The following is a 16,408-nucleotide window of genomic DNA, read 5'->3' on the forward strand; positions in this document are numbered from 1 at the left end:
AAAACAAAGGAGAAAAAAAGATAATGGGAAATGTGGTTTCAACATTTGAGTATACGTAAATACTATATTATTACCACGGAATGTCAGAGAATTTACCACCAACAGAATTTACCATCAAACCCTCAAATTGTTAAGAGTTCCTCTAAAGAAAAAAAAAGCCTCTCCCTTAAACTGCTTAATAAAATTATTAATAAAATTAAGATAGGTAAAATATTCAGATGAAAATTGCAAAAGAAAGTTTTCAGACATGATTTCCAGATCTCATTGAGCCTAAGGTGCCACTAAGTGTAAGAGGTACCATTATTTTCTGTTACCAAGAAAGGAAAGTGCTGTTAAACTAAGAATCAACATTGTGAGATGCATTTCAAATTGACAGTGAAATGTGAAAAAAAGTGTCTTAATTATCGAAAACCAAGTTCACCCACCAGCAGAACCAAACAACAGAACCTCCATCAATCTTTCGAAGCTTGAAATATGGAATCAGTAATTACAATAAAAACAAACACCAGCTCCAGATCCAGCCTATAATCAACATCGTTCACGCAGGAAATGGAAATGCTGGGGCTGAGCTCAGTCTATCACACTTCTTTTCCTCTTTCATTCCCAGCATGTGTGGTGTGATCAACACTAAGAAAACCTTCAAAAACTATTTGGTGAATAGATAAATGAACCTTATAATTAAAGGTTAACAATACATAAAAACCACTGTAAACACTTTCTGGATAAGGTGGGACAGAAATACTGAATTGTAAGTCAAAACAAACATATGAATAGCTATGGCTCATTGCTACCACGTGCGCCCACCATGATACTCACAGCTTGGCCCAGGCTGCACCTTCCTTCATACTTAAAATGACTGGTACAGGCAGTGCAGATATTATGTCTTTTTTTAAAAATTAAACTTTTTTTTTTTTTAAGACAGGAAGTAGAATTTATTGGTGGGCATGAATAAGGAGGGAGCAGTGCTGAGGTCCTCATGAGTGCAGAGCCTGTCGTTTGTCCAAGAGGCCATGAGTAGGGATGTATTTGACCCCACAGCCATCTGGGATGAGCTGCTTTTCAGCCATCATGTCTCCAAATTTGTCCACATTAAACTTAGCCCTATTTCTTGGAAATAAAGATCTTCTGGTGGCCAGAGGACCTGAACTTGGCTCTGCGTAGGGCCTCAATCACATGCTTCTGGAAGGACATGATGACATGGCCACTGTGGACCCTAACCATGTGCCCTGGGGTTTTCCAAAGGCACTCCACATACCTGTCTGGAGCCCGTCAACCCCAGCACAGGACAACATCTTGTTGATACAGATGATGGGGATGGGGTGGAGTTGCACTTGGATATGAAAACCATCTTTGCCATAGCTTTTCACCATGTACTTGCTGGCAAAAATACAGGCAGTCTCCAGGGCTTCAGAGGAGAGCTGCTCATATTCATCTGACGTCATGTGGCCACATAGTGGGAACCCATTCACATTTGCCTTCTTCTGCCCCAGGTCAAAGATGTGGATATTGGCATCAGGGACACTTCTGCCGAAGTGAGACTTTGGGTATGTTTTGTTCTTACAATACTGGTAACACCAGGGCGACACCAGGATTTTCAGTGGTGCTCCAAAGGAAAAGGGCTAAATTAAACTTTTAATTTTGAAATAATTGTAGCTTCACACACACTTGGAAAAAATAAACAGAGACTGTATGTGCCCTTTGTTTCTTCCATTGGTAACGTTTGGTAAAACTATAGTATGATTTCACAGCCAGGCTTCTGACATTGATACAGTCAAGTTACAGAACATTGCTGTGGCCACAAAGATCCCTGGTGGACTTTTATAGCCACACCCTCTTCCCTTGGTCCCTCTCCCCCATCTCTGACTCCTGGCAGACACACTAATCTGTTCTCTGTTTCTTTAATGTTGTCATTTCAAGAATGTTACAGAATATAAAGGGAATCATATAACATGTAACTTTTTGAGATTGAGTTTTCTAACCCAACATATTTCTCTGGATATTCATCCAAGTTGTTGCTTGCACCAATTGTTCATCCCCACCCCCACTCTTTTTCGGCTGTGTAGTATTTCATGGTGTGGCCATACCTGTTCAAATGTTCATCCACTGATGGACACATGGTGTGTTTCCAGTTTTGAGCTATTAACAAATAAGCAGCTATGAAAGTTCATGCACAGATTTTCGTGTGAATGTAAGTCTTCATCTCTGGGTTAAATGCCCCAAAGCACAGTTACTGAGTCACAGAAGTTGCATGTCCAGTTTAAAAAAGAAACTCTGTTTTCTAGAGTGTTGGTACTATTTTATATTCCTACCAGCAACATATGAGCAATCCAGTTTCTCTGCATCCTTGCCAGCATCTGTTCTTCTATTTTTAACTTCATCCATTCTGACAGGTATATAGTGGCATCTCACTGTGGTTTTAGTTTACATCTCCCTAGAAGCTAATGATGCTGAACATCTTTTCATGTGCTTCTCTGTCATCCATATTTTCTGTTTAGTCAAATGTCTGTTCATGTCTTTTGCCCCTTCTAATTGGACGTTTTTTACTGTTGAATTTTATGAGTTCTTTAGATATTCAAGATACTAGGCCTTTTTTGGATATGTGGTTTGAAGGTATTTTCTATCTGGAGCTTGTTTTTCATTTTTAGTAAGGTCCTTCCAGAGCAAAGATTTTTAATTTTGACAAGGTCCAACTTACCAATTTTTCCTTTTATGGATCATGCTTTTGGTGTCAAGGATTCTTTCCTGATAGACCCGCAGTAACAAAATTTTCTATGATTTTTCCTAAAAGGTTTATAGTTTTACATTTCAATAGGTAATCAATTTTTAAAAATGTTTTATTTATTCTTGAGAAAGATTTGGGGGGGGGGGGAGGGTCAGGAGCAGAGAGAAAGAGAGACACAGAATCTGAAGCAGGTTCCAGGCTCTAAGCTGTCAGCACAGAGCCTGATGGAGGCTTGTACCCAAGAACCATGACATCATAGCCTGAGCCGAAGTCAGACGCTTAACCAACTGAGCCACCCAGGCGCTCCATCAGTTGGTAATTGATTTTGAGTTAATTTTTGCATAAAAAGGTTTAGGTTAAGGTTCTTTTGGTCTAAATGTTCTATCCAGCATTATTTGTTGAAAATGCTCTCCTCTCTTTATTGAGGAGTATTTTGTACCTTTGTCAAATATCAGTTGGGTATATTTGTGTGGGTCTATTCCCAGATTTATTTTATCCTATTTATGTGTTTATTCCTCCACCAGTACCACACTGTCTTGATTCTTGTGCTATATAGTAGGCCTTAATAATTCCCCCCACTTTATGCTTTTCCAAATTGTTTTATCTTCTACGGCCTGTGCTTTTCCATAGAAGTTTTAGAATAAGTTTGTTTATGCCTACAAAAAACATTGTTGGGATTTTGATAGAAGAAAGTGCTTTAAACCTACAGAGCCAATTTGGGAATAGGTAAATTTGTACTATGTGGAGTACTTCAATGCACGAGTACAGTCTATCTCTCCATTTATTTAGATCTTCTTTGATTTCTTTCATCAGTAATTTTCAGCACACAGATCCTGTACATGTTTTGTTAAATTTATGCCTAAGTACTTAACTTTGTAAGGGCTATAAATGGTGGCTTGTTTTTAAGGTTATCTTTTTAAGTAATCTCTACACCCACTGTGGGACTCTAACTCATGACCCCGAGATCAAGAGCCGCATGCTCTGCCGACCGAGCCAGCCAGCGCCCCTAAATGGTAGTTTTTAATTGTGACTGAGTTTTGAATGTTGATCTTGTATTCTCGCATCTTACCAAGCTCACTAATTAGTTCTAGGAATTTGTACTTAGTCTGTTATCTGCGAATAACATTTTTATTATTTTTCTCCCCTTTCTCTTCCAATATGTAGGCCTATTTTTCTTTCTTGCCTTATTGCAGTGGTTAGAACTTTCAGTGCTATGTTGCACAGCAGTGTTGACAGTGGACATCCTTGCCTTGTTCTCAATCTTAAAGGGAAAACATTCAGCCTTTCACTGTAAGTATAATGCTGGCTGTAAGTCTGTTGCAGATGCTCTTTATCAAGATCACATAATTTACTTCTATTCCCAACTTAAGAGTTTTTATCATGCATGGACATGGGTTTTTTCCCTGCATCAAAAACACTAAATATGATCATGTGATATTTCTATTTCATCTTTAGTCTTTTGATATGGTGGATTAAACTGATGTTCAATGTAGTTTTTGAAAATGTTTATTTTTGAGAGAGTGGGTATGTGTGTGCGCACAAGTGGAGAAGGGGCAGAGAAAGAGGGAGAGAGAGAATCCCAAGCAGACTTTACACTTGGTGCGGAGCCTGACAAGAGGCTCGATCTCATGACTGTGAGATCATGACCTGGGCTGAAACCAAGAGTCAGGTGCTAAACTGATGGAGCCACCCAGGCGCCCCTTATTTTCAATACTGAACCAGCTTTGCAGATCTGGAATAAAACCCTTTTCTCTATATTGTTGAGTTTGCTAATATTTGGCTGAGGATTTTTTTTAACTTACTTCTCTAAAAATTTTTTTGCTTTTTAAAGTTTATTTATTTTTGAGAGAGACACAGAGTGCAAGCACAGAAGGGGCAGAGGGAGAGGGAAACACAGAATCTGAAGCAGGCTCCAGGCTCTGAGCTGTCGACACAGAGCCCAACGCAGGGCTTGAACTCACAAACTGTGAGATCATGACCTGAGCCAAAGTTACATGCTCAACAAACTGAGCCACCCAGGTGCCCCCTTTTTAACCTACTTCTTGAGAGATACTGGTTTGTGGTTTTCTTTTATTGTACTGTCTACCTAGTTTGGGTATCAGAGTAATACTGGCTTTATAAAATCAGTTGAAAATTGTTCCCTCCTTGTCTGTTTTCGGGAAGAAACTATGTAAAATTAGTGTTAACTCCTCTTTGAATTCTCCAGTAAAACCATCTAGGCCTGGAGATTTTTTTCTTTTGAATTATGAATTCAATTTCTTCAATGGCTATAGTACTATTCCTGTTATCTATTTTGTCTTGGTTGAATTTTGTAGTTTGGGTTTTCAAGGAACTGGTCCATTTCTTCCAAGTTATCAAGTTTATGACTATAAAACTGTTCACAGGGGGTGCCTGGGTGGCTCAGTTGGTTGAGCATCTGACTTTGGCTCAGGTCATGATCTCACAGTTTGTGAGTTCAAGCCCCGTGTCGGGCTCTGTGCTGACAGCTTGGAGCCTGGAGCCTGCTTCGGATTCTGTGTCTCTGTCTCTCTCTGCCCCTCCCCCACTTGTGCTGTCTATCAAAAATAAATTTAAAAAAATGTAAAAAACAACATTAAAGAAAAATAAAGTACTTAAATGTTCACAGCATTAGCTTATTACCCTTTTAATGTCTGGAGAATCTATAGTGATACCTACTATTCCATTCCTGATACTGGTACATTGTGTTTTATTTTTCTTAGTATTGCTAAAAAGGTTTGTGAATTTTATTGATCTTTTTTTAATTTGTGGTGCCTGGGTGGCTCAGTCAGTTAAACGTCCAGCTCTTGGTTTCGGCTCAAGTCATGATCTTATTGCTTCGTGGGTTTGAGCCCCACACGGAGCTCTGTAATGACAGTGAGGAGCCTGCTTGAGATTTTCTCTCTCCCTCCCTCTCTTTGCCCCTCCCCCACTTGTGTTGTCTCTGTTTCTCTCAAAATAAACTTAAAAGTTTTCTAAAAACCCAGCTTATTGTTTCACTAATTTTTCTCTTTTCATATTTTCAATGTCATTGATTTCTTCTGCTCTTATCTTTATTCTTTCCTTACTTCTGTATGCTTTGAGCTTAATTTGCTCTTCTTTTTATAATTTCTTGAAGTAAGAATTTAGTCGGCTCTCAGCCAAGTATCTTGAAGGTGTGGGAGGAGTTCCCCATGGCTAGGCCACCTGGTGTGCCTGTCCTGGAAGAGAGCCTCTGACTTTCACAGATAAGACTGCTTCCCAGACTAGGTCAGTGATGTGACTCCTCCACCACCCCTCCCTCCCCTTCGTGGGAGGGAGGGAAAGCACTCCCCCTGGTGGCCACTCATTGTCAGTAGGGCTCCTCTAATCCTTTCTGCCAGTTTTTCTGGGCTCACCTGATACTGTTGGCAGGACTACCACTTGATCCAGGAAGGGAATGAGCCTCCCTGACCTGTCCTGTGTTGCTAGGTTGGAGGTCAGCAAATACCAGGCCTGGGTCCCCACCTTCTGTTGGGTGAGAGGGTTGTAAGACCCTGTTGCTGTGCTGTTTTGCCAGTTCTGAGTCTTCCCCTTTCCACCTTTCAGAGTTCTACTGATTGTCTCGTGTTATTTCTGGGTTTTATAGTTGTACTTAACAGGGAGAAGCAAGGAGAGACAAGTAAGTCTAGGCCATCTTGTTTGGATCAGAAGTCTCACTGCGCACTTTTATGGATGGAAACTAAGGTTCATGGAAAGGCTAAATAGCTTATTACAAATCAGAAGAAAACAGTCTTGGCACTGTGGCTAGAACTCAGGTACTCTCACTCTTAGGCCAGTGGTCTTGACACCACACAGCCATTGCCTCATTACATGAAAGAACACATTTTTTTATAAAACAAAAACTTAATGAGCTTTAATTATGCTTATAGACTAAACTAATACATAAAATAGAGTATAAATAAGTTAAAAAACATACAATAAAAGGATGACAGAATATAGAATTATAGTCACCATGCTGTATATTACATCCCCATAACTTACTCATTTCATAACTGGAAATTTGTACCTTTTGATCTCCCCTCTCCCCACCTCAGGCAACCATCGATCTGTTCTTTATATCCATGAGCTTTTAAGTTTATTTATTTTGAAAGAGAGAGACAGAGTGAGCACAGACAGGAAGAGAGATAGAGGGAGAGGAAGAATCCCAAGCAGGCTCTGCGCTATCAGCACAGAACCTGATGAGGGGCTCGAACTCACAAACTGTGAGATCATTACCTGAGCCAAAATTAAGAGTTGGACACTTAACCATCTAAGCCACCCAGGCATCCTGTTTTTTTTTTTTTCTTCCTTAAAGATTCCACACATTAGTGAGATCATATAATATTTATCTTTTTCTATCTGATCTACTTCATTTTAGCATGATGTCCTCAAGGTCCATCTATATTGTTGCAAAACGTAAGGTTTCAATTTTTTAATGGCTGCATAATATTCCATTGTGTATATATACATTTTCTTCTTCCATTCATCCACCGATGGACTCCTAGGTTATATCCACATTCTGGCTATTGTAAATAACGCTACAATAAACACAGAAGTGCATATATCTTTTCAAATTAGTGTTTTCATTTTTTTCGGATAAATACCCAGAAGTGGAATTGCCAGATCATATGGTAGTTTCATTTTTAATTTTTTGAGAAATCTCCATACTGTTTTCCATAGTAGATGCACCAATTTACAGTCCTAGCAACAGTGCATGAAGGTTTGCTTTTCTCCACATCCTCTCCAACACCTGTTGTTTCTTATATATTTTTTTAAAGTTTTATTTATTTATTTTGAGAGACAGAGAGTTTGAGCATGGAAGGGGCAGAGAGAGAAGACAGAGAATCCCAAGCAGGGTCTGTGCTGTCAGTGCATGGCCAGATGCCGGGCTTGATATCACGAACCATGATACCATGATCTGAGCTGAAATCAAGAGTCAGATGCTCAACTGACTGAGCCACCCAGGTGTCCCTGTTAATTCTTATATTTTTGACAAGAACCATTCTGACATGTGTGGAGTAACCTCTTTGTGGTTTTAATTTGCATTTCCCTGATATTAGTGATATGGAGCATCTTTTCATGTACCTGTTGGCCATCTGTATGTCTTCTTTGGAAAAATGTCTGTTCAAATCTTCTGCCCACTTTTTAATCAGATTGTTCTTTTGCTATTGAGACGCATGAGTCCTTTATATAATTTGGATATTAGCCCCATGTCAGATATAGGACTTGCAAACATTTTTCTCTTGTTTGTTAGGATGCCTTTTTATTTTGTTGAAGGTTTCCTCTGCTCTGCAAAAGCTTTTAGTCTGATATAGTCTCACTTGTTTATTTTTGCTTTTTCTGCCTTTGCTTTTGGTGTCAAATCCAAAAAATCATTGCCAAAACTGATGTCTAGGAGCTTACCACCTATGTTCTCCTCTAGGGGTTTCACAGTATCGAGTCTTACATTCAAGTCTTTAATCTATTTCGAATTTATTTTTTGTGTATGGTGTAAGATAAGATAGTAGCAGGTAGCTGTCCGCTTTCCCCAACACCATTTACTGAACAGACTGTCTTTTCCCCATGGTATATTCTTGGTTCCCTTGTTGGAAATTAGCTCGACCATATATGTGTGGGTTTACTGCTGGGTACTCTCTTCTGTTTCGCTGATCTATGTGTCTATTTTTGTGCTAGTACCATACTGTTTTGCATACTACAGCTCTGTAGTTTATCTTGAAATCTGGGTCTGTGATACCTCTGGATTTTTTCTTCATCCTCAAGTTTGGCTATCTGAGGTCTTTTGTGGTTCCATACAAATTTTAGGATCGTTTATTCTATTTCTGTGAAAAACGTCATGGCAATTTTGATACGAAATACACTCAATCTGTAGATTGCTTAAGGCAGTATAGACATTTTAACAATATTACTCCTTCTAATCCAGGAGCATGAAATATTTTCCCAATTCTTTGTGTTTTCTTCGACTTCCTTCATTAATGTCTTATAGTTTTCAGTGTACAAAAGCTTTTTAATGGCAAATTTTTATTCATGCTGAATTAACGTCATTATATTCTACAAAAACATTCATGGCCAATCACAACTTTAAAGTTCCTTTTTTGACAGAGATAAAAGTTTAATTGGATTTTTTTCAGTTGTCCTTGCAAAGGGAGTGAAAACATTGATACAGTGAGTGAATGGCTTCATTTTATGAATGAAATCATCAACGTGAATTTTTTTCCTAACCTGTTCTCTGGTAGAGAAACCCTTCAATTTCACTAAAACCGTCCTTGACTGTTGGGCTCCACGTCTGGCTATGTGTCCTGCAGGTGACTTTGCACACTAACTACCACACTACCAGGTTGGCTTTTGATTTCTGAGCCTTCATGCAGCCTGATGTGAAGAGTTTTCCATGTTTGGAATCCAGGTTCACAGCCCCTCTTCTGTTCACAGAACTATAAAACACCACCAACGCTTCAAGCAGAATCAATGTCTAATGAATAACAAGTAATCTTGGAATATTTTACATGTAAGTAAACAGATTAAATTTAGCTTTGACATCCCTTTGACAAGGAACACAGAGGAAGCTCTGTTACAGACAAGATATAAGCAGTATCTTCCGCAGTATCTTTGGTTATGTTCCTATTCCTCGCGGCTAAGGATTGCTCCTACATAGAGTAATCAGATTGGGCTTTGAAAAGACTCCATATATGGCAAGTACATGCAACTATCTTTCTTTAAATATGCCTCTTCCAACCTTGGCTAAAGAACACACAAAACACAAGAGTCCAAATACAAGATTCCAGTTTCCCTCTGATGGACACACCCATGTAACTTAGACTGATCAGAAAGTTTGTGATATGCAATACATTAGGCTCAGAACATTCTTTGGGCTGAACAGGGGCATTTAATAATGTTTTCATAGGGGGTTGAAAGCCCAACTCTTAAGGAAGAATTCCATATGGATAATCAAAATAAACCCAGCAGAACTATCAACTTACGTTGACAAAACTTTACTTATATCCTCTCTTCTTCCCTTAAAGAAATACTCTAGAATTTAGAAATAAGACACACGCCTTCCACTCTTGTACATTATCAAGTAAACTGCCAAAAGAGACCCAAACACTTTCAAAGGCATGTTTGCAGAAGAAATAAAGATAAGGAAGCCATAACGATAGCTTAATGGGTACGGGATAAGAGTCACACTCGATTCTGCCAAAAGTGGACCTGTAGAGGTTCAGACACGCGTCCAAGAATCAGCTCTGTCTGCCAACATATCAAATGCACAGTGCATGCAACTGGCAAGAAAGCCCTGAGAGCTGCCCCTGAGCCTGTCACTGTCACCGGTGAGTAAAGACAGACAAGTTACCAGATAGCTCAGATCACGGAGGACCTGTCTCCAAGCCAAAGCCAAGTATTCTTCTCTCAAGAGAACTTCCACTCCAAGGCCCAACACATACCGTGAACAATTCATTTGCTGAAACATCCCGACATAATTTTCCTTGATTAACTACAGCAATTTAAGGATTTGACAATATAGTATTATTTTGCTGTGGCAAATAATGATGGCATCCTGATTTATAAGTGGCTTTTCTCAAGACAAAAGCGAACTATCTATCTATTGGACCCCCCACCATATTTGCAGCTGTTAACAGCTGTCCCAAGTAAGTCATGCAGTACAGGCAAGTCACCAAAGAGTTAGGGAGTGTGGTAGGATATTTAATCACTTTTAAGTTGTACTTCCATGAAAAACATCAAAATGCAGAAAAGAATATCGAAAATTAAGTGTTTCCTTTGCTTTTTAAATGACAGCATCTTTCTTTTAAAATCATGAAAAACAAAAGATTAAAGCCATTAGATTACTTAATACTGAGAAATTTTAAAGATTTTTTTAAATGTTTATTTTTGAGAGACAGGGAGCGAGTGAGTAGGGGCGGGGCAGAGAGAGAGGAAGACACAGAATCCGAAGCAGGCTCCAGGCTCTGAGCTGTCAGCACAGAGCCCAACGCGGGGCTCGAACTCACGAACCGTGGGATCATGACCTGAGCTGAAGTCAGATGCTTAATCGACTGAACCACCAGGTGCCCCAATATTGAGAAATCTGAAAAAGCTGAGGAGCAAGAGTTTTCCATTTTCCCAGAGAGCGCAGTTTGCAGATCCAGCAGCCCGTTATGATTTGATGTTACATCTCATTCTGCTTCTCATCTGGAATGGTACACGGCATGTATAAGATCAAGAGAATCCAAATTAATTTGGAGGCTTTGTAAAATCCCTTCAGACTTCTTGAGATGCTGTGAAATGTCACAAGAACAGAGCTGGGAATCACTCTCGTGCACATGCTGTCTTTTTGATTCATTTATTATTTAGATCTGACCTACTTTCTAAAAGGATCTGAGGAGGTTGGAGATTTTCTCAGTATGGTGCCAAACACAAAAGGGGTTTGATAAAAGCTTTTTGGCAATGGTGTTAAGAGTTATAAAATTTCTAAAGATGATACTGACAAAGATCCTCTACACAGGAAGGAAGAACAAGAAAATGTGTTTTGAATATGGCCAAAAACATTTACTCTAAACATAAGGAAGATCCTTCTGATTATAAATGTAAGAATGGAATAGATTATGTAAACAGTAGCCTGCCCCGGCTAGTGAAACAGCAAATGCCCCTGCCTTGAAAGATGATTTCCTTTAGGACAATAAGCCTAGCCTGGTGGCTCCACATTGACATTAAAGGAAAGAGAGAAGAGAAAGGCTCCGAGGTGGAAAGTAGAACACAGGAAAAAGGGTGTGGGGCCGCAGCCTGGCTGGCCTAGGATTTTGACAGGAACTGTGGTAGGTGGCAAACAGGCAGGCAGGAAAATGCTATGAATCCATACATGCAGCTGGTAAATGGGATTCAGTTACCTCAGCAGCTTACCTGTTATGGCCAAAGAACACACATCTTAAAACACCAATGAACACAAACACAGAAGAGAGAGTATACTTTGTAAAATTTAAATTGCAGGGGCGCCTAGGTGGTTCGGTTGAGCGTCGGACTTTGGCTCAGGTGGGATCTTGTGGTTCGTGAGTTTGAGCCCCATGCAGGCTGTGTGCTGACAGCTCAGAGCCTGGAGCCTGCTTCGGATTCTGTGTCTTTGGATTCCGTGTCTCCCTCTCTGTCTCTGCCCCTCCTCTGTCCGTGCGCGCCCTCTCTCTCTCTCTCTCAGAAATAAATGAATACACTTTTTAAAATTAAAAAAAAAAATTAAATTGCAGTGTCTAGGGGCACCTAGGTGGCTCAGTTGGTTAAGTGTCTTGACTTCGGCTCAGGTCATAATCTCGCGGTCCGGGAGTTCGAGCCCCACGTCGGGCTCTGTGCTGACAGCTCAGAGCCTGGAGCCTGCTTCAGATCTGTGTCTCCCTCTCTCTCTCTGCTCCTCCCCTGCTCACGCTCTGTCTCTATCTCTCAAAAATAAATAAATGATAAAAAAAAAAATTGCAGTGTCTATTTAGTGAACACTGATTAAAGACATAGGTCAGGAAATTTTAAAATGTTATTCTGCACACTCTTTGGTTTAGTATTTTCACATTTAGTGCCCCTCTCTAAATTAAATCAAGCCTGAAACCATTTACTGGCAATATCACTTCCATAGTCCCTTTAAACACTGTAATCTTAGTATGGGATTCAGATACATGAAATGACCACTAACTTTTTTGGGAAATTAAGAAAATAAACCCAAAGAATATTACAACTGATCGTTTCCAGTTACAGACTTCCTATTCTTAAATAATGGCAGCTCTAAGTAAATAAAACAAAATGCGGAGTCACACCAGGGCTTGACACCTGCTGTTAGAGTTTCCTGCCACACAGTACTTGCTGCTCCCAAGGCAGAGCTTCTCCTGGGGGTGGGGGTGGGTCGCTGCAAGTGATTATGGGTATGCCAAATGTTGGACCTGTCCGACCCCTAGTGGTCTATTCACCCCAGTGTCCCACACAGAAATGATCACTTTTATGTATCAGAAGGGACAACAAAGGTTGGGAAGCATGGTCCCTGGCCTCCAAGGAGCTGAGTTCCTGTTTTCTGTGCTCCCAAAAATCCATATTTAGGGCTTTGGGAAACAGTTCAAATAGTAGGTGAGAAAAGAGGGAACTTCTTTTCTCTCCTTTCCCTAACTTCTCTGCTATATATGTATTTTTCTGCCGATTTACTAACAGATCATCCAAACCAGGGTTGTAAGGCAAATGCCCATGATAGTCTAAGAGACACAGGGTGTGGTGGGATCCGTGAGGCTGTGGTGGGATCAGTGAGACTGTGGGGGGCATGCCCTACCCAGAGTTCCTGACTATCAGTTCTTACAGGGATGCAGGTGCTGCATGGCCATACAGCCACTTTGTCATAAGAAGGAAAGGTAGAAATCCAGGTGTCTGTGTAAAATGTCATTTTTAAATGGTAGCAAATGCTTATCCCATGCCTTTCTGTTTAAAAAAAAAAAAAAATGCCGAGCATCCCTGGAAGTAGTGACTTTGTAAGTAGCTCAGATCTGCCTGGACCCTCCAGGGGACTGAACCTCATGAGGTCTTGAGGTTTATTCTGCCTACTCCAGAGTGGCTTCAAATCTTCTAGTGGTTACTCTGCTTCAAATTTTTTTTTTTAACTTTTGAGAGAGAGAGAGAGAGAGAGAGAGATGGAGGGAGGAAGAGAGAGAGAGAAAGAAAGACAGCACGACCGGGGGAGGGGCAGAGAGCGAGGGAGCCACAGAATTCAAAGCTCCAGGCTCTGAGCTGTCAGCAGAGAGCCCAAGGCAGGGCTAGAGAGATCACGAGCTGTGAGATCATGACCGGACCCGACCTGAAGTCAGACGCCCAACCGACTGAGCCACCCAGGCACCCCTGTTTCAATTTTTACCTCCACAATGAACTTCACTTTGTAAGCAAGAGGTGAAAACCTGTATACATACATATAAAGAACACATTTCTGCCACTTAGCTATAAGTAACTGTTGCTTTTCTTTGCGAGTTCTCAGAAGAGAAACTATTAATTATCTAAAAGAGATAAATGGTGCATGCATGGTTAACTTTTAAAATATTTATAATTATGGTAATACCACAATAAAAAACAAAGATAAAATTGCATTTTACCTGACAACTCTACTTTAGGGGGGCAAAAAGCCAGTACTTAGTGAGATACACTAAATGAATCTGCTTTGGAAATTCTGAAATGTTCACGGACTTACAAAGTTAACCAGAAGGTACTTGGCAGAGGCCCTACTAGAGACTCCACTGGAACACTACAGGCTCTATTAGAACACCAAACAGTGGCTGCAACAGAGAGAGCAACAGAGACATTTGGAATGTCTGACCTGACAGCGTCACCAGGTCAGCCTTGGGGTCTCAGTTACACTCTATGTTTTCATGGTGTTTCTACCTCCTCAACCTACTAACGTGGCAACAGCAAGGCTCTTTCCTTATCTTTGTCCAGAAGGCCAGATTAATGCACTTGCCACAGGTCCTTTCTCCTCCACTGATTACGGAATCACACCAACCACAGCACTGCTGCTGCAGATGGCGAACACCGCCTGCCTTTCTTCAGGCTGCTCGAGAAGCACTGTGCTGCATTCAAAGATCACAGGGAATGGACTGTGGAGCTTTTAGAATTGTTTATAAATTCCTCTTTCAGTCTGGAGGTAGAAGTCACATTTTTTGACCTGACAAATTGTAAACTTCTCTTGCAAGGACATTTCCTGCACTGTGCTTGGAAGTCTGAAGATCTGTGCAAATGCCAGGAGCCACCTACCATCTCTACTGTTCTGAGTCTTGCCCTTGAACTGAGAAAGGGCAAGCAGAGACCAAAAAAAAAAAAAAAAAAAAAAGTACACATTACAGTGTTTCTTCTACTAAAACTTTCCATTTGGCAGCTGTATTTTCAACACTATGGAAATGAATCTCCCTGCCTTTTCTAGTGATCTAATTTTAATTAAAAATGCTCTCTATCAAGAGACTGATGCCCGATATAAAGGAAAAGTTGTAAGTGAAGCGGAAACAAAGAGGTACTTCTCACAGACTTTTGGAGGTAAGTTCTTAAAAATATTCAATAGCAATAACGTTTTTATTTTCACTTGCTTGTTACAGTGATTTGTTGTCGTTACGCAGGTTACAGGGCAACATACTTTGCTCATTTTTCCAAAAGTGCTTTTGGATTATAGAAAACATTTAAAAAAATGAAAAGTGTCATTCAGTGGGAGATCCATGCCCTGAGGTGTTGGATGCAGGAAACGTGAATAACTGTCCTTGTTTATCTTTCAGTAAAAAAAAAAAATGCAAAGTCTAACATACACATAAAGTAAAATAATTTTTTTTTTTTTTTTTTTTTTTTGGCTAAAACCACCATCATACATTGGTCTAAGGAAGGAATACAGTTAGGTCTGAGAAGACAAAATCTAGACTGTGTATTTCTTCTAATTAATGGGTCAGTGTTGCTGCTAAAAATAACCAGGAAAAAACCCTAAACATGTAAATTCCTCCACAGTCTCTGGTGGATCAGATTTTCACTAGTACTAGCCTAATCATTAAAATTTATAGCTGATATTTCTAATCACAGATTTTAAATCATTAAGTTTTACCATTAATTAACAGAGCTGTTTTAGGAGTAATAGTCATAGCACTGGGATTGATATAGTAACATATTTCATTAAGAATCCTGACCCTTTCAGAAAGGTAGAGTTCTAACACATTTTAATGACTTCTTGTTTATAATTTTTCTAAGAAAATGCAACAGAACCTAAGGATTAAAAAAATAACTAAAATTCTTTAAAAGTACCTTATAGTTTTAATCGAAATGGTATATATAGCGCTTGGTAAAGTGCTTGGTAAATGACAGATGTTCATTAAGTATCACTGTATTAAGGTGTACGTCTGAGTTAAATAATCAGCTTGTTTGTTTAAAAACAGAGTAAAAGACAATACCGAAATAGTTTTTGCAAAAGGAAATCACTGAATGCCAGAATTGACTTTATAGAGCTTATTGGGACCACAAACCTTTACTTTAATGTTTTCAATGAACCAAGTTACGATGGAGACGGTCTTGCTGTAACAAAGAGAAAAACCAATTTTGCTTACTTCTACTTTTTTGTTGATTCATATAATACCAAATTTTGGATTAAAAAAAAATTGCTCAGAACCCTGTTTACAGAAATTAGTCTTGGGGCATTCCAAAATTAAATTTCCACGGAAGTGGAAATCAAAGGACTCCTGACACTGGTCTTAGGGAAAGCGTTTTCTAGAAGAAACAGAGTAGTAAGCTCTGGGTGTAGCAGGGGCTTGCCAAATGCTTGCTGAAGGAATAGTGGGTAATAGAATCATGATCTCCTCACTGGAGAACAGTGGACTGTCGAGATAAGTGTCCTGTGAGAAGATCAGAAATGTACAGATCCTGTATCTGCTTTTCAGAGGCCAGTCTCTAAATGGGAGAGTAACTGTCCTCGTACCACTTACTGAATACGACATTCTTCTTAGCATTTTATTTAGATGTGATGGGAAAGATTTTAAACTACTGACCCAACATTTTATTGTTTCTGAGTGTATTCAGATCTCTTTATTCCTGAATAAGTTTTGTTATACTATGCTTCTTCTAAGAAACCATACAATCTAAGTCTTAAACATATAGGCAGAAAGTTTTTCATAGCGCTTTCTTGTTTTTAAAAAAAAACGTGTTCCCTACATTTAGTTGCAATATGTAAAAAAT

General features: G+C 39.6%; 1 protein-coding gene and 1 pseudogene across 2 annotated transcripts in view; both read right to left on the minus strand.

Moving 5' to 3' along the window:
- The window catches only part of DCP1A (decapping mRNA 1A), a 58,647-nt gene that overhangs the window by 30,284 nt on the left and 11,955 nt on the right, over positions 1–16,408 (minus strand). The window lies entirely within an intron of this gene.
- Positions 8–3,965, minus strand: LOC122486481 (annotated as a pseudogene).

This window comes from Prionailurus bengalensis, chromosome A2 (genome assembly GCF_016509475.1).
Source record: "Prionailurus bengalensis isolate Pbe53 chromosome A2, Fcat_Pben_1.1_paternal_pri, whole genome shotgun sequence".
Lineage (NCBI taxonomy): Eukaryota > Metazoa > Chordata > Mammalia > Carnivora > Felidae > Prionailurus > Prionailurus bengalensis.